The following is a 16,753-nucleotide window of genomic DNA, read 5'->3' as shown; positions in this document are numbered from 1 at the left end:
GCATATGAAGATCTCAAGAATCTGCTACTGTTGGCATTCTTGTTTTTTTGAATGGTTAGTTCTTATTTTACAATATTCTGTATTGTTTTTGAATATTATTTTGTTAACATTTTTAATCACTTATTTATTTATTTAATTTATCATCAAGTTTTGAAAATATTTGATGTTCTATTTTTTGCTTGCTTGGCAAGCATTATGTTACTGTATATGCAAGGCTGTGACCATATTGCTTACCAGCCGCTAGGCCTGTTGCCAGTGATGTGATATGTTGGTTATGTGATGCATTGTGTCATTGGGCCTGCCTAGAAAGGACAAAGGTGCAGCGGGGTCAGCATTATAGCTTTGGTATAAACAAAAAATCAGCGTTGCATGTTTGCCGTGTTTGGTTTTTAGTGAAACTTTGGCCACTGATTTAACCCTATCATTTTAACTTGTTGTCAGATTGTCTTCAAGGTACATTTGGTTCAGCTGTGGTATCACACATGTACCGTATGACATACCATTCGTCTCGTCTTGATGTCCAGCTATGCAAGTGGTTGAGCTTTTTTGGGTTGCCCCCTTTTGGCTGACTAGATCTGAAAACCTATTATTTTTAGGCCATTCATGGACCATATTTTGTGCAGGATATTACACCCTTATGATAAAGAGTAAACCAATAGGTGTCTTGAGCAAAACTGATCAAAAATACTTGAAGTTGTGTATGTCACATCAGCTAACCCTCAAGGTTCATCCCCTAATGGGATATGTGGGATCAAATTTTTCAAAAATTTTTGAAAAAATTGGGATCAGTAATATAGGCATGCGGAATGTCGTTTCATGCTATTTTGAGTTTGCTGCTCACAAATACTGTATGATAATATTTTGATATGATATCTGATTCTTCACTAGTTGTTCTAGCCCTTTAAGAGCCACTCCCAGATGGTTAAAAATGACACATTTCAAACATAAGCATGTGGAGTACTGTTTCAGCCAACTTCAAGGTCTGTGATAATGAACATGATGTCATTTTTGATCCTTTACTAGGGATCCTGCCCACCATGGACCTCTATCAGCGGGTGAAAAATGACAAACGTCTATTACAACTGAGAATATTTACACTTTCTAAAAATTTAAATTGAAGCACTCATTATAATATTTCAAATATTTAATGTAACTGTTCTTGTCCATTACGTACTTCTACCTCATGAAGTAAATCATTACATTTCTTATGAATTAGAGTGTCTTACAATAATTCAGTCTTTTTGTATTTCCTTCTCTACCCATCTTTTTTGCACAACATATGTATATATATGAATCATTAAAATCACAGAACTTAATAAATAAAGTTAAGCTTGAAGACATAGAGGAAAACCAAGTTAACTTATCTTCCCTCTTGAATGTCTGCATTAAAAATCAATTTGGCCTTTTTTCCCTTTATTGTCTTTGAGAAAAAAGAAAATAGGTTCAGATTGGAAAATGTACAGTATATAGGCAGAAAATAATTACTGTATATATTTCTGTGTATAAATAACAAAGTTATTAAAAAAGCTGTACAGAGAGGCAAATTGCAAAATTACTGCAAATTATCACGATGAGTTTTGAATACATCTTCATTATTTACTGCATCATTTGATATTTGCCAAAAATATAATAGCAAACCAAAATCTCCAAAGTGTTTTCTTTACTGCAGGTGTTTACAGTAACAGCAGTAGTAGAGAATTACATTACTGTGTAAAACTGACTAAATGTGAAACTGACCTATATTTTATAATTTATTTACATATTCAGCTTTGTCAGTGAAACTACCAATGAGAATAACATACTCTACTGTGAAATCCAAAAAAATGTGTTATTTTTTTCTAAAATGCACATTTCTAATTATGTTTCAGGCATCACCTTTTTCATTTGAACTAAGAAAAAGTGTGATCAAATTAAAGTTAAACTTTATTCAGGTTAAAGTTTAGTACGGATGTTTTAACATATAGACAGAGTGGTAGCGCTGTGCTGGCATTCCTTCCTCACAATGTCAACTGTATGTAGTTTGCAAGTGCCTGTGTGTTTCTGGAATGATTGGTATTAGTGAGCGTGTTTAACCGTGTATGACAACCTGTTTTAACACTGAATATTGGAAATGTGTCAGTAAATGTTTTCAAATAAGAAAAGACGTTTAGTCATTAATGAAGTAAGTAACATCCATCTCCTTTTACCAAAGCTGATCTGAGCCCCCAGGTGAACACTGTTTAACCAGATCACACTGTTTCAGAATGTATTTAACAAGTAAGTTAATAAAAACTAAGCAGATACTTCAATAGCAGGCTTCTGTTGCTGGATTGCACATAGCACGCTCTGTTCTAGTTGGCTCTGCAAAAATGATCGGCACATCGTGTATCATGTGCGATTCTTGCTCTACACCAGTGCTGCTGTGATAACCAATGGCTTCCAGTGACCCTAAACTGGACGAATTAAATGTACCCCTCAGCACACACAGGATTAAAAGTATATGATTTTTTTCTCCTTACTTGGCCTTGCATTCCTGCATGAGGTGTGTGTGTGTGTGTGCTGGTATACCATTCAACTCTTTTTTTTTTTTCTCTTCTTCTGTTAAATTGGCCATTTCACGTACGGGGTTGTGGTGGTGGGTATGCCGTGTTTGTTCTTGTTTTAATATACAGTAGCTAAAAAAAAAAGTTATTATTGTTGATTTCCTTCTACTATATTCTTTTTTCATTTAATCTGTAAAAAATTCATCACAAAAAACGTTTATGCATACAATATAATGTATAGGAATACAATGTATGTTTAGTTCTTTTGAGTTGATTACTGCTGTGCACAATACCCCTTTCTTTCACCAGCTGTCAGTAAGCGACTGGATGATGCACTTGCATGATGCCACATTGACAGTGGCAGGCCTTCCCCCCCCCCCCCTACATATCACTACTTTTGTCCTTAGACACCCGTGTGTAATCCTGTAAATTTTCAAGATGTTGTCTGAGTGCAGCACGGTGGTGCAGTGGGTAGCGCTGCTGCCTCACAGTTAGGACACCTAGGTTCGCTTCCCGGGTCCTCCCTGCGTGGAGTTTGCATGTTCTCCCCATGTCTGCATGGTTTTCCTCCGGGTGCTCCGGTTTCCTTCCACAGTCCAAAGACATGCAGGTTAGTTGCATTGGCGATCCTAAATTGTCCCTAGTGTGTGCTTGGTGTGTGTGTGCCCTGCAGTGGGCTGGCTCCCAACCCGGGGTTTGTTTCCTGCCTTGCACCCTGTGTTGGCTGGGATTGGCTCCAGCAGACCCCCGTGGCCCTGTAGTTTGGATATAGTAGCAGGTTGGATAATAGATGTATGGATGTTGTCTGAGTCCTTCCTAGAGAGTCTAGAATTGTTCTCTCGACTCCCAACACTGATGACACCTGCTCTTCTGTAGTGTGATCGTCAGGATTCAAAGCACTAAAGTCATAAAAGACATTCCTAAAACACAACAATCACCAGACAACATGACAACACCTCACAGCATACAAAACTGAAATGATTTTCTTTGCAAAACCCTTCTTTGAAAACACAGGAAAATACATGAAAAACACCTGAATAGTGACTGAAAAGTGGCCCAAAAAAAGATTAAAAAAGTTTGTGAAAACCTTGAGAAATGCTGAAGAAAATTCATAACACTCAAGTGTAAATGGGCCCTAACTTGTTTATATATCTCCAGTTTTGGGATCCTGTCTGATGTTTACCCTCCCCACATGTATTTTGTATAGGTGAACCTTATCAGCAACTCCTTTAAATGCCCCATTTAGAGACACATTTTAAAAACCGATGATGACTCAGATGTGCAGCAGTTGAAGGCCAGACTACTCGGTGTGAACGGGGCGTTTCACTTAGCTCTCAAGCTGCTATTACAGCCATTAGTCATTCTGGCCCTGTTATTCTGATGACATAATTCCTGCCTGTTAGGTTTGTAAATCACTTACTTTTTTGGCTTTATTAACCTTAAAGATCAAATCACAATAGGCAAAAAAGTAATTAAATAAAAAGGTCAATGCAAGCATTCCTAATTATTAACACTGAGAATTACATCACCCATGTTTCTAAAATTTCTCATGTTTTTCAAACACAGGGTCACTATAAAGTCCTTGTGCTGTTTTAAATTGCCATAACTTGAGTGGTATGCGTGATAAAAATCGATCTGTAAAGAACACTGTGAAGAGTGAGTCACATATTTTATTGTAGTTTACGAAGTTTGTAATAGCTTAGTAATTTTTAATGAATTCATTAATTTGTTCATTATTCTGTTTAGAAAATTACAATTGACCTTCAAGAAAAGCAACAAGAAGAGAAAGTAAAATGTATCCTGTGGTTGGCCAAGCTGGTAATTGCAGTCCAAAGAGAATGTAGAACTCATTACAAGAAAGACGCACCCATACTAGGATAACTAATATGATTCAGGATATTGCTGAAAATCAACTGCAAAAATGTATTTGCAGAACTTCAGAATCCCATGATGGTGTGAATATGTGATAAATTCTTACACTTTCTACAGATTCATTTTATCATAAATACAACTGAAGTTAAGACTATTTAAAACTGTACAAGGACTTTGTAATGACTCTGCATTTATTTAGATAAAAACATCCCAATTTAAAGAACAAAACTGTATTTTCCTCATGCACCCAGCATCCCGAATGTAGGTACTGTTGCTTTTTAACATAAATAGCATCCTATTATGTGACAGTTATCGGTAACTGTACAATTATCAATCTCATTTAAAATCAGAATATGACATGTACAGAAAGACAGAATATGCTATGATATTTTGTTGGACAAAGTACTGTAATCAATGAAAAAACAGTAAACCGTGAATTAAAATGGTAAGCATGTTATAACTTGGCAATGTTTTTGTTTTCAGTATGCATAATACTTTATAGAATATTCTAGAATGTGTAATCTCTCCAGGCTATCACAGGTTGGTTTAATAAGCCTGATGGTTTACAACAGTGGAAGACATGGGTTCTTTGGACAGTTAGTCCTTTTAAAAGACAGCAAGGGGCACTCATTAAAGAAAGATGACTTGCATTTGTGGCAAATGTTTTACTTGTTCACTACTCCTAAAAATGGCACCATGCATGGATTATCTCAATTATGCCCAAACAAAGGAGAATGATGTTACTTGTAATTAGTTGAATTCTTTGACATTGCATATGGTGGTGCAGAGGTAGTGCTGCTGCCTTTCTGTAAGAAGAGCGGCCTTCGAGGCCCAGGTGTTCCCCTCATGGACTTTATATGTTCTCCCCATGTTAATGTGGACCCTCTCTGCATGCTCCAGTTTCCTCCCATAGCCCAAAGACAGGTGAACTGGCAGTGCTAAACTGGTGATAATATGTTTTATGTATGTTCTCCCTATGATGGACTGGGACCCTTTTCCATGTGTTGTTCTTGCTTTGCACTCAGTGATAACAGATAATGTCTAGCTGCCCTGAACAAACAGGTTTGGAAAACGGACAGATGGGTGGACATTACACATTACTCAGTCGGTAAAGAATAAAGATTATTAATTTAAACATTTACCTTACCTACATCAATGGCAATGTGACATTGCCATGAAAATCCCCGAAATCTTAATATAAATAATTCTTTGCATCTCTCAAAAGAGGCATGATGTGCTGGCTCTCCAAATTCATTCCAGCAAAAGCAACCTCAGTGCTTCCATGCCTCCTCTTCAGTGAATGCCAAATGCACGCGGTTATCCTCCCGAGTTAAAGGAACGCTCTTTTTATGTTGACAGTCTGCCTTCTTTAGACTAGAAGTTCCATGACAATCGCTGCACCTCGTGCAGGCACATCCCACTTAGCCGCATTAACCGGTGGTCTGCTTACTGTGGGCTCAAATCCCAGTTACAGCAATCCACCCTTCACTTGATGGCACTGGAGAGCCTAACACTAGACAACACTGTAACAAACACTTCTCCACAGAGCTACTCCGCTGTAAACCAAGACTCTCATAGTGCTCTTACGCCATGAAAAATGTGCTTATGTGGTGAAGACAACTCAAACAGTAATCAGTGAACTGTAGCAACTCATGTGTTGGCATGGGTGCGCCATTCTTAACATAAAATTAGTGAAGACATTTTTCCCAACTGGAAATGATCATTTGTTCTATCAAAAGAAATAAAATATCCAACAGAGTAATTTAATATTTTCAACTGAAAAATTACTAAAAGAAAAAAAAATCCTATTAATGATATACATCTTTGGCCTTCACCCGCACAAAGCTTTTTGTTCAAATATGTTTCAGCAAACACAACAAATTAATCACATTCTCTCTCTACTGTGGAGCAAATAGCATGGGAGATATACTGAACAATTAACTTTCAGATAGTGTTTCCTCCCTAGTGACGAGGGATTAAAATGTTTTAAGTCAGAGTGAAGGAATGGATTTGTTACTATTTCTGGGCATGTTTCATTGTTTCCTTTCAGGGGAAAAATTTAAGCCTGACTCAGAGGGTTACACGAACCAGAAGTACAAACCTCTCCCCAGCCACCCAACAGCGCTGAAGGGAAAAGGAATTAAATTGCATTGCCATTGTGAAACAGTAGTAACACCTGCCTTGTTCCCATCTACCCTTCTACCTAAAATCCCAAATGATGCTTCCTCCACTGTAGGGCATTGGAAATTCATGCTCAGTTATTCTGGAAATGGAGAAGGAAGGTGTGCGTGCACGGTGTGTAGCGGTGGGGGGAGGGAGGGTACATCTGAGTGGATATCTGATCCACCATCAGCTCTCTGGGAGCTGTTATTTAAAGGTGTGATCTGATACTTTCTTACAATGCATCACAATCCACAGAATGCTTGGGTAGCACTTCTCTCGTCTCTGTGCTGTCAAACATGATAACATCCCATACACTGCATGAACAATATCAGTTTGTAGATTTTTGAGAAGCTGCTGAAATCAAGCCACGTCTTCATAGGTTTCAGCTCATGGGGATGCCAGGCTATTTCCATCCATCCATCCATTATCCAACCCGCTATATCCTAACTACAGGGTCACGGGGGTCTGCTGGAGCCAATCCCAGCCAACACAGGGCGCAAGGCAGGAAACAAACCCTGGGCAGGTTGCCAGCCCACCGCAGTGCCAGGCTATTTACCCTCGCTTAATGACTACACTTTCACTAGGTATTTTTAAAAAGCTGATACAGTATACACTACATCCAAACTGAAGGAGAAGAGAACACAAAGGTGCAAAAAGCAGAGGACATAACAGAAAAGATCACAATAAGCCACGGTGGTTTATCAGTCCATTATGTGTGTAACTGTGTGGTGAGTGACTTATCCAATCATGCGTATGTGACGACTGGAGATGTTGTCTCTTCTTTTAATTTCAATAATATCATCTGTACTACTACATCCATCTTATTTTTATTTTATATGGCATCATTCACAAAATGCACCACTACAAGGTACATTGTGTGACAGTCCAAAAAAGCATATCATTTCCTGGTGCCATGCATGTTCAACACTCCTACTGGAGGTTAAGCTGTGAGATTGCTGATAAAACACAGCAGGGTTGAAGGCCTTTACAGGAGCACTACGTGATGCTGAGGTGTTCTTTCTCCAGTACATGCTAACTAATGTAGAACTATCTCAGTGGGCCACAGTGTGTGTGTACCCATGAGGTCTATGTAGCTCTTACAGGGGAAGTCTGTTTGGCAATTTCTGGATTTCCTGCCTTAAATGTGCAACATTTTAAATTCTGGACTGCCTGGATAGGATTGTGATCAGGAAGTCAGCAGACAATTGCAGTTCAGAGTTATTGCCATCAAGCATCCTAGAAGAATGGTGACGGTTTCCTTCAAATTACCCCTAGTGTCAGTGTGTTTTCCATTAAATCTTTGCTCTGGGACCCCTTTAGTCTGTTATTACTCCAAACAAAAGACTGAACATCTATTGCAGGCACTCTCTGGTGGTCCAAAGAGTGTCTGCTTTGTTAGACTCAGGCAACAGGTCCTAAATAAGGTTTGTAACATTACTTCCTTTATTACATTAATATTTTATGAATGATTAATGTACCATATGACAAAACCTGATTTGCTTTGCATATATCAATTAAAATCACAAGCATCATTTATGAACTAAAATTATGAATGATTTCTATGCATAATACTTCTATACATTAAACCTGCTGAATGGTGCACCTGTTAGAAATGCTGCTTCTCTAGCTCCATATGCGCAAAGCATACAATTATTCAAATTAAAATCTTTTATCGAGCACATCTTGCTTGTTTAAAATTGTCCAAAATGTTTCCTGGGCAAGATCCAACCTGCGAACATTGCAATCGAGCTCCAGCCTCACTGGGCCACATGCACCAAATTAACATCATTCTGCCTATCAGACAGTCTTGGTGTCACAATCCCTCCTAATCCATTAATAGCTGTGTATGATGTTCTTCCAGATGGGCTTAAAGTGGAGAAGGACAACCAAACTGTAACTGCCTTTACTACACTAACACGTAGACTTATTTTGCTCAACTCGAAGAGTCCTAGCCCACCTCTTTTAAGTCAGTGGGCAACTGAGGTTATATACTATTTGAAATTAGAAAAAAATCTAATTATCACTTAGAGGATCTGCTCAAAACTTTAAAACCTGGCAGGGTCTAATCAATAACGTTTTAGAATAAGTATTTATATTGGGGAAAAGGATTCTCTTCCCTCTTTTCAAGTTTTACTCTGGTTGACGGCCATCCTCTATTTCTCTTAGGTGGGGGATGAAGTTAGCTCTGTTAAGCTTGACTTGTTTGTATGGAATGTTATTTGCATTTAATAAAATTAATTAAAAAAAGAAATGCTGCTTCACAGCTTCAGAGACCTGTATTCAGCTCCAGGTCCTGTCACTGTCATTATGGAGTTTGCCTGCTCTTCCAGTCTCTTCATGGACTTTTTCTGGGCATTCTCTTTTATGGTAATTTGCAGGTCTACAATTGACAGAGAGTGGTTGTGTGCTTGAGTGTGCACCATGTTGTTTTCTGCACACTCTTTCACATTGGACTAGTGTAGATTTGTTATTCATAGTTAAGGTACATCGTGTGACTATGTGAGGAATTGCATACAAGGAAGAATTCGCCATTTCTACATAGGAAAAATGCCTTTCAGGAATCAAAAAGGGACTCTGAAGTGCAGTAAAGTAGCAACTCCACCCTCTGCACCAGTTTTCTGGCCCTGGTGAGATGTATTTGATAGCAATTTCCTCATTTACACTCCATGTGTTAGTGATAATGCCAAAAGTCATAGGTTTTAAACATAGGCAGCATTAGGAAGCAACTTATGCAAAGTTCACAACAGTGTTGTGCCTAGCTACGTAATAACACTAATTACACAGATCCCTTTTGGGAAGAATTCGTTTTGAATAGAAAAAGATTTAATGATTTGAGGCTTAAGTCAAGCAAAATTACCCCCTTTTATTGGCTAACTAAAAAAGATTACAATATGCAAGCTTTCGAGGCAACTCAGGCCCCTTCTTCAGGCAAGATGTAATCACCTAAAGGAAAAATAGGAATAGGGTCCTCATAAATCCGTTTGATCACATTCTACTTAGTAGTGTATAACAGGGGTGGACAAACTTCCCTGGAAGTGAGACAAATTGTTAATAATGACCCATGCAGCGGGTCGTATAAAATCTAGGTGTGTCTATAAACCCAGGAAAATTAGAATATGTGTTAATCTCAAACATTAACTTTAAAAATAGTTGTTCTAAAAATGGTTTGAATTATAAAACTTTTTTATTAAAGTTATCAACAGCAATACTCAAAAACCAATCAGTAACAATTTTATGCCACTGTTCTGGTCATGAACATGAAGCTGCTTGCTTCTACACAAAGACGGACTATCAAATGAAAAGCCGGATGTCACAGCAATTTATTGCAGAGATGGGTATCTGTTAGTATGCTTCTGTACAGCACACGCTTTTAAGTAATTTCATTTGTGAAAAGACCTGCACACAATTGAAATTGATGCCTCATAATAATGCCATGCCAGTATGTTTGTAGTGTGTAGAATTCATGAAAAGAAACTTTGGGAAGCTTATTTTGAATTTGCTCTGTTGCACAGGAGTACAATTACTTTCAGCTGCAAATCATTTGGCACATTGTCTACATTAACAGCATAAGGAGCTCACAAAAATTGAAAAATTGGTTTCACTGCCCTCAAACTCCTGAAATCAAAATTCAAATTCACAAAAAAGGATGGCAATCTGAGCCGCATGTCTGGCAAATACAGGAATAATCTATTTCTATAGATTGGCTTTTAACCTGCACACGTTTACATTCGTAAAATGGCACTCCTTATGCTAATTGGCAAGCAACCAGCTAAAAACATTGACAAATATCCTTCTGCAGATTATCTATTTTTCTTTGGATGACATTGCTTGGCAACTTACTACGCTTACACCAGCAAACTGCAGCAATGTTTTATTAAGAGCACCTCATGAGGTACAGAATATTAAGATTCTTCTACAAGCCCCCAATTGTACAAAATGGTACTATCATTATTACCGTCAGAAATGGATGACTCAGTGGTGGTGGGTGTTTGATACTCTGACAGTGGCAGAGCATTACCCAGTTGCTTTCTGTTCTCTTTGGCTGCAGCACTTGTTGCAATATTTTAAAAAGGCTCATTAAAAAAATATATAATATCAATGTTATTATGCATGTTATTTCAAGAATAAAGAAATTACCTTTTTTTTTGCTTTCTTCCTTGTTTTCATTTTTCTGCTCCACTTGTTTAACTTACGCAAGCAGGTGTTCAATTAAAAAATTTGGATGTGAGCGTCAGTAGGCTTTGCGCCCGAGGAACCAAGTTACCCAAAATATTCTAGAACATTTCAATAATTATTTACCGCTCTGATGCTGATCTTTCTGATCATAAAACAGGTCATTATGATAGCAATTGACAGGAGGAATTCATAATTAAGTGCAGAATTACATTATTTGAGAGTTCCTCTTTCTCTTGCACGATATGGCTCAAAAACTAATCAGCATGCTGTCACCCCATAACAGGATTAAGTTTAAAGTTTGGTATTTTTCCGTCCGGCCAGTTTACCTGTAGACTGTCCTCAAGAAACTGTGACACACAGACACACACAGACACACACCCATCATCGAGATATCAATGTTTTCGGTATCAGAGGACCCTAAAATGTTGAGATCCTGTCGAAAACTGGAGATCGAAATTTCTCCTCCCCCATAGATGATAGGTTATGGTAGGGGAGGGTACAAAGCAAAAAATGAACACTAAACATATTATCTATACTAATAAAAGGCAAAGCCCTCACTGACTGACTGACTGACTGACTGACTCACTAACTCACTCACTCACTCATCACTAATTCTCCGTGTAGGTGGAAGGCTGAAATTTGGCAGGCTCATTCCTTACAGGTTACTTACAAAAGTTAGGCAGGTTTCATTTCGAAATTCTACGCGTAATGGTCATAACTGGAACCTCTTTTTTGTCCATATACTCTAATGGAGGAGGCGGAGTCACGTATCGCATCATCACGCCTCCTACGTAATCACGTGAACTGAAAACAAGGAAGAGATTTACAGCACGACTCAAACGCGGGAACGAAGGTAAATGACGTTACTTGTTGAGTGTCTTTTAATACTGTGTAAGCATACATATTAATACATGTACAATTAAACGTGTGCATTTACGGGGTGATTTCTCAGGCTTAAAAGCTCGCCTTTTATTAAAAAGGTAAATGCAAACTGTTTTCATTCTGAAGGGCACAAACCACGTTAGATTTCAGCCGTTAAACGCGCAAAAATGTCGGTACACCAGATAAATAAGCACAACATATTATCAGTTGTATTGTATGCTTACAATACATATAGAAATGTGTTAATCGTTAACTAATAGTATGGGATGGTGTTTTTCGACCTGCGCCTTGATTTAAACGATTGCATGTCTTGGTGGGTTTGCGTAGCTTATTGTCAATATCTTTACACTTCTTTTTAAGACTTATTGACTGAAACGGGCTTTCATGAAAAAAGTTAGGGCTTTGCTACAAGATACACCTTCCACAAGTTAAGGAAGTAAGAATAAAGGTATATATTTCTGTTTTATTTAAACCTTTTAAGTTCATATGCATAGCCCCATTTGGCTGTTTTAGTTTTTTTTTTTTTCTTCAGTAATATTTAATCTCCTTAAAGAAAAACAACATATGCATTTTACTTTTTTTGTATCTCTTTAGTAATATTTTAGTGTAAAAGGATAACCAGTATTTAAACCTTTTATGTTACTTTATAAAGTTATTTTACACAATGTTGAAAAATTAATAAGAAAGCTACATATTTTGGCAGCTGCTGCTTTAATTTTCAGTGAAATGAAAAAAGCTCTCCAAGAGAAAACCTCAATGAAGAAGAAACAGTTTGCAGTATCTAAAAAGGAGAAACCCTCATTTATAAAGGTTTGCTGCAGATGACTTAACTGAAAATAAATGAATAGTTCCTATGTGTATAATACATATTTAACTATTTGACTTATGCCTTTATTCCAGCAACTTGCAACATCTGAGGTACAATTTGTTACATTACTTTTGTTTTTTGCAGCACAGGCAGGTGAAGTGACTTCCTCAGGGTCACACAGTGGTGTCAGTACCAGGATTTGAACTGACAAGCTCCGGGTTTGCTGAAATATTACTGAAGAAAGAAAAAAAAACGAAAACGGGCAAATGGAGCTATGCATACAAATGTCCATCCATCCATTATCCAACCCGCTATATCCTAAATACAGGAGCCAATCCCTGCCAACACAGGGCACAAGGCAGGAAACAAACCCCGGGCAAGGTGCCAGCCCACCGCAGGGTGCACACACCCACACACCACAGACAATTTAGAATCGCCAATGCACCTAACCTGCATGTCTTTGGACTGTGGGAGGAAACCGGAGTACCCGGAGGAAACCCAGACAGACACGGGGAGAACATTCAAACTCCACGCAGGGAAGCGAACCCGGGTCTCCTAACTGGCACCTTTCACTGCGCCACCATACCGCCCGCATACAAACTTAAAAGGTTTAAATAAAACAGAAATATATACCTTTATTTTTACTTCCTTAACTTGTGGAGGGTGTATCCTGTAGCAAAGCCCTAAGTTTTTTCATGAAAGCCCCTTTCAGTCAATAAGCCTTAAAAACAGGTGTAAAGCTAAACTTGCAGCACCGCTATTCAATTACACTTGCCTAACGCCTCTCCTAAGGGGAGATACTGTGGGATCTGGGCATCCGTCAAAGCACCAATCACAGGCCCGATTAGAAAGTGGGAAGCTGTGATTTGTCGTCTCCCTCCCATGTAACAATCACAGCCCATGTTACAATGCACTATATTATATATATTATATATATATATATGTATATGTAGATATGTGTATATGTAGATATGTATATATGTATATGTATATATGTTTACATAACCTCTTTAACACACTACTTCTCCGCTGCGAATCGCGGGTATTTTGCTAGTTCATTTTATGTTATAAGCTATAGAAAATTGAACAGCTAATAAAAAACTAGCATAAGCATGTTACTTTAAATGAAAGTAATTTTATTTAGTATTACACACTAAAAATTCAAAAAAGAAATAGCCAGATATCATTGCTACCATAATCAGGGCACAGGCAAAAGTCAGACAAATGGTAGACTCACAGAGACAGACAACCATGAGTGAATTTATCTTAAAAGTGGACGGGAACAATTAGACTTCTCACCGAATGTCACATTTCTAAACCAACTCCAACGACTAATGAAGGCAGTGACTTTGAACTACAAAGATCAGAGGTGCTCTTGTTAACCTGGCCTGACAGAGAGTAAGCTTCTGATTACGATTAACTGTCTACAGCTGAAAGTGTCCTAAAAAGATCACTATGAACCATATAAATGTGTGTCGCGTGTGTGGTGAACACACTGCATATGTTACAAATAAATATAACCTGTTGCAAGGGAAAACTCTTTCTGTAAATTCAGATTATAAATTGTCATATAAAACACATCAATGGATGAGTTGTAAATGTGAATGGTACGTTGTCATTGTTGTTCACAGTTACAGTGTTAATGACAGATGTGAAGCTGAAAGCATTGGCTGCTATGTTTGTGGAAATCTAAATTGTAAAATATGCATTTGAAGTAAATGCTGTGTCACACTCCATCAAATGGATGTGAAAAAGACTGCTGTTAAGAGAGTTGATAACAAAGAGCCACAGGAAATGCAGACTTCCAATACTCAACATACACAAATCAGTAGATACAGCTAATGACAACGACACCAGTCCAGCAGAATAAGCTGTACAACATCCACCTTATTCTCTTGGCACATCTAAATGAATAACTAAAGTAACTTAACAGTACTGTCTAACTGGAAATGCAAACATGCCATGCCAGAATATAGCTGTAGCGTTTTAACACATTGTATTTAATAGACCATAGTGGTTACCTAAACTCTATTTAGTGTTGTTGTACCATATAGAGATGCAATATTCAAAATGACAGAAAGATATCCTAGCAGACAGAAGCACTTCTCAAACATGCAGGGTCTAATAGCTCTGGTGGTCTACGTGCGTGTGTGTCTGCCTGTCTCTGCTCTCATTGCATTGTACAAATTAATCATGAAGCTTATTTAGGTTGGCTTGTTCTACTGAGTTTTTAACTGATAATGGCAATCTTATCTTTCTGTTTTCTCTCATCGTCAAGTCTTCTGTTCAGTTTCTTTTTCTCCCCCTGTCTTCCCATAGTTATTTTAAGTACTTGTCTAAGACATGAGTAGAAACCCCAAACGTTTAAAGTTCATGAACTGGAGGAAACAGAGGGCAGGTTTTTAGGATGAAACCTAGTGAGTGCCGCTTTTTTAGTGTTGGATTTAGCCGCTAGGCACTATAAACTTTTTAACGAGTTGTCTCCAGATGTGGATTCTTGTTTGAGAGTCACGTCTGGCCCCATAAGATTAGGCAAATGGTAAAATTGTATTTTTAGGTAATGGTGTAAACAATACATAAAAATACTAATAAAAGAATAGAGTGCTGTAAGTCATAGCTAAGATATTTATCATGAGTGCTGCAGTGGCAAGAAACAGCTGATCAGACAACAACAACAACATTTATTTATATAGCACATTTTCATACAAAAAGTAGCTCAAAGTGCTTTACATAATGATGAAAAGAAAAATAAAAGACAAAATAAGAAATTAAAATAAGGCAACATTAGTTAACATAGAAAAGGAGTAAGGTCCGATGGCCGGGGAGGACAGAAAAAAAAAAAAAAAACTCCAGACAAAGCATGACTTTAAAAAGTCACACTGGAAATGGCACAAAACAGCACCTCTATTAGTGTGAATCGGAAACAAGCAAATAACTACAGCAACCATGACAAATCCCACCGTTTGGCTGGGCACATGACCTGGTAGAGGGCAATTTCATAACTAGACAAGCAAATGAAATGGAAAATCAAACATTAAAAATATTAAAAGTGAATTTATTAGCAAAACTGTGGCTCAAAGTGGGAGTAACCCATATTTATAAGGTGCTACATACTGCTCTCACCAGTACCTCGTTTACCACTCTTATGGGCTACCTTATCTTAGCCCCTGAAAGATTGATGAATCTGTTATTGATGGTACTGGGTTATAAATCTCCAAGCTGAGCCCAAAGCAAGTATTTCTTGCTGCTTGGCTCCTTGCATTACACTGTTATTCATCATGGTTAATCGTTCATTTAGTTCTGAAAGCAGCTACAGGAGTTTGGGGGTTATGCTGAGTATACAGGGGCTATCGATTTTCGTCCATCTACTTTTTAAACCTGGTTAAGGGATTTGCAAGTGGTTAATCACAAGCGACATGCTGAAAAAGGGTAGGAAACCTTTAGAAATGTCAACAAGCTCTGATAACATGCATGATGATAAATGGAGATCAGATGCCAGTAGAGAAATTAAATTATGATAAATGGAAGATTAGTATGGGACTCCCTCAGACCACAGATATAAAACAAGTGTCTCTTTTCATCTCCTTCGTAAGGATGACAGTTGGAATAAAAAAGCATGCGCCTTCCCCCTTGGATTTTCTGATTTATTTTTCTTTTGCTCCGTTTCATCTAGAAGTGACTGAAGAAGATCTAATGCATAAGGGCATCACTACCTATTGTAGCCAGCTATCAATCACATCCATCGTGGTGCATCAAGTTTACAGCTTAAAAAAATCCACACAAGTTATTTGCTTTCATCAGATATTTCATAAATGCTACAAAGTATTAAATGAAAAACAAGAAATAAACGATATAGATGCTGCTTAAAATCTATACCTATACTAAAAACACAGGCTAAGACAATGTACACATTATATTCTCCTTATATAATATATACTGTGCATTGATAGTGTTAAATTTTAAAAATAAACATATAAAAATGTACAAATTATTGTTTATCCTTTGAAAGAAAAATAATAAATAACCATAACAGGCGTAACAGCCTCAAATGATACAAATCTTGATTACCAAATTCAGAATTCTTACCTAATTACGAGTCGTAAGCTTGATGTTACAGGTACTAGGATTAAAAAAAGAGAATGTAATTATTTTTAAGACACTATCACAATTTACATTTAGTAATTTCAACAATACAATAATGTATTTATTCATTAATTTTTAGAACATGTTTATTGTATTGCAGGGTTACAGAGGACCAGAGACAACTTTTGAAGCAGGTAGAGAATTAACCCTTCATGGTTAATAATCACACATCACCTCACACTCAGTC

General features: G+C 37.5%; 1 protein-coding gene across 1 annotated transcript in view; it reads right to left on the bottom strand.

Annotated features, from left to right (window-relative positions):
• Nucleotides 1-16,753, bottom strand: part of sulf2b (sulfatase 2b) — a 368,243-nt gene that overhangs the window by 155,781 nt on the left and 195,709 nt on the right. Inside the window, exon 4 of the mRNA XM_028811624.2 lies at nt 16,510-16,543. The gene's annotated coding sequence lies outside the window, so the exon portion shown is untranslated. The remainder of the gene's footprint in view (nt 1-16,509; nt 16,544-16,753) is intronic.

This window comes from Erpetoichthys calabaricus, chromosome 10, assembly GCF_900747795.2.
Source record: "Erpetoichthys calabaricus chromosome 10, fErpCal1.3, whole genome shotgun sequence".
NCBI lineage: Eukaryota > Metazoa > Chordata > Cladistia > Polypteriformes > Polypteridae > Erpetoichthys > Erpetoichthys calabaricus.
The sequence above is the reverse complement of the archived record's forward strand: the minus strand, read 5'-3'. Positions and strand labels throughout refer to the sequence as shown.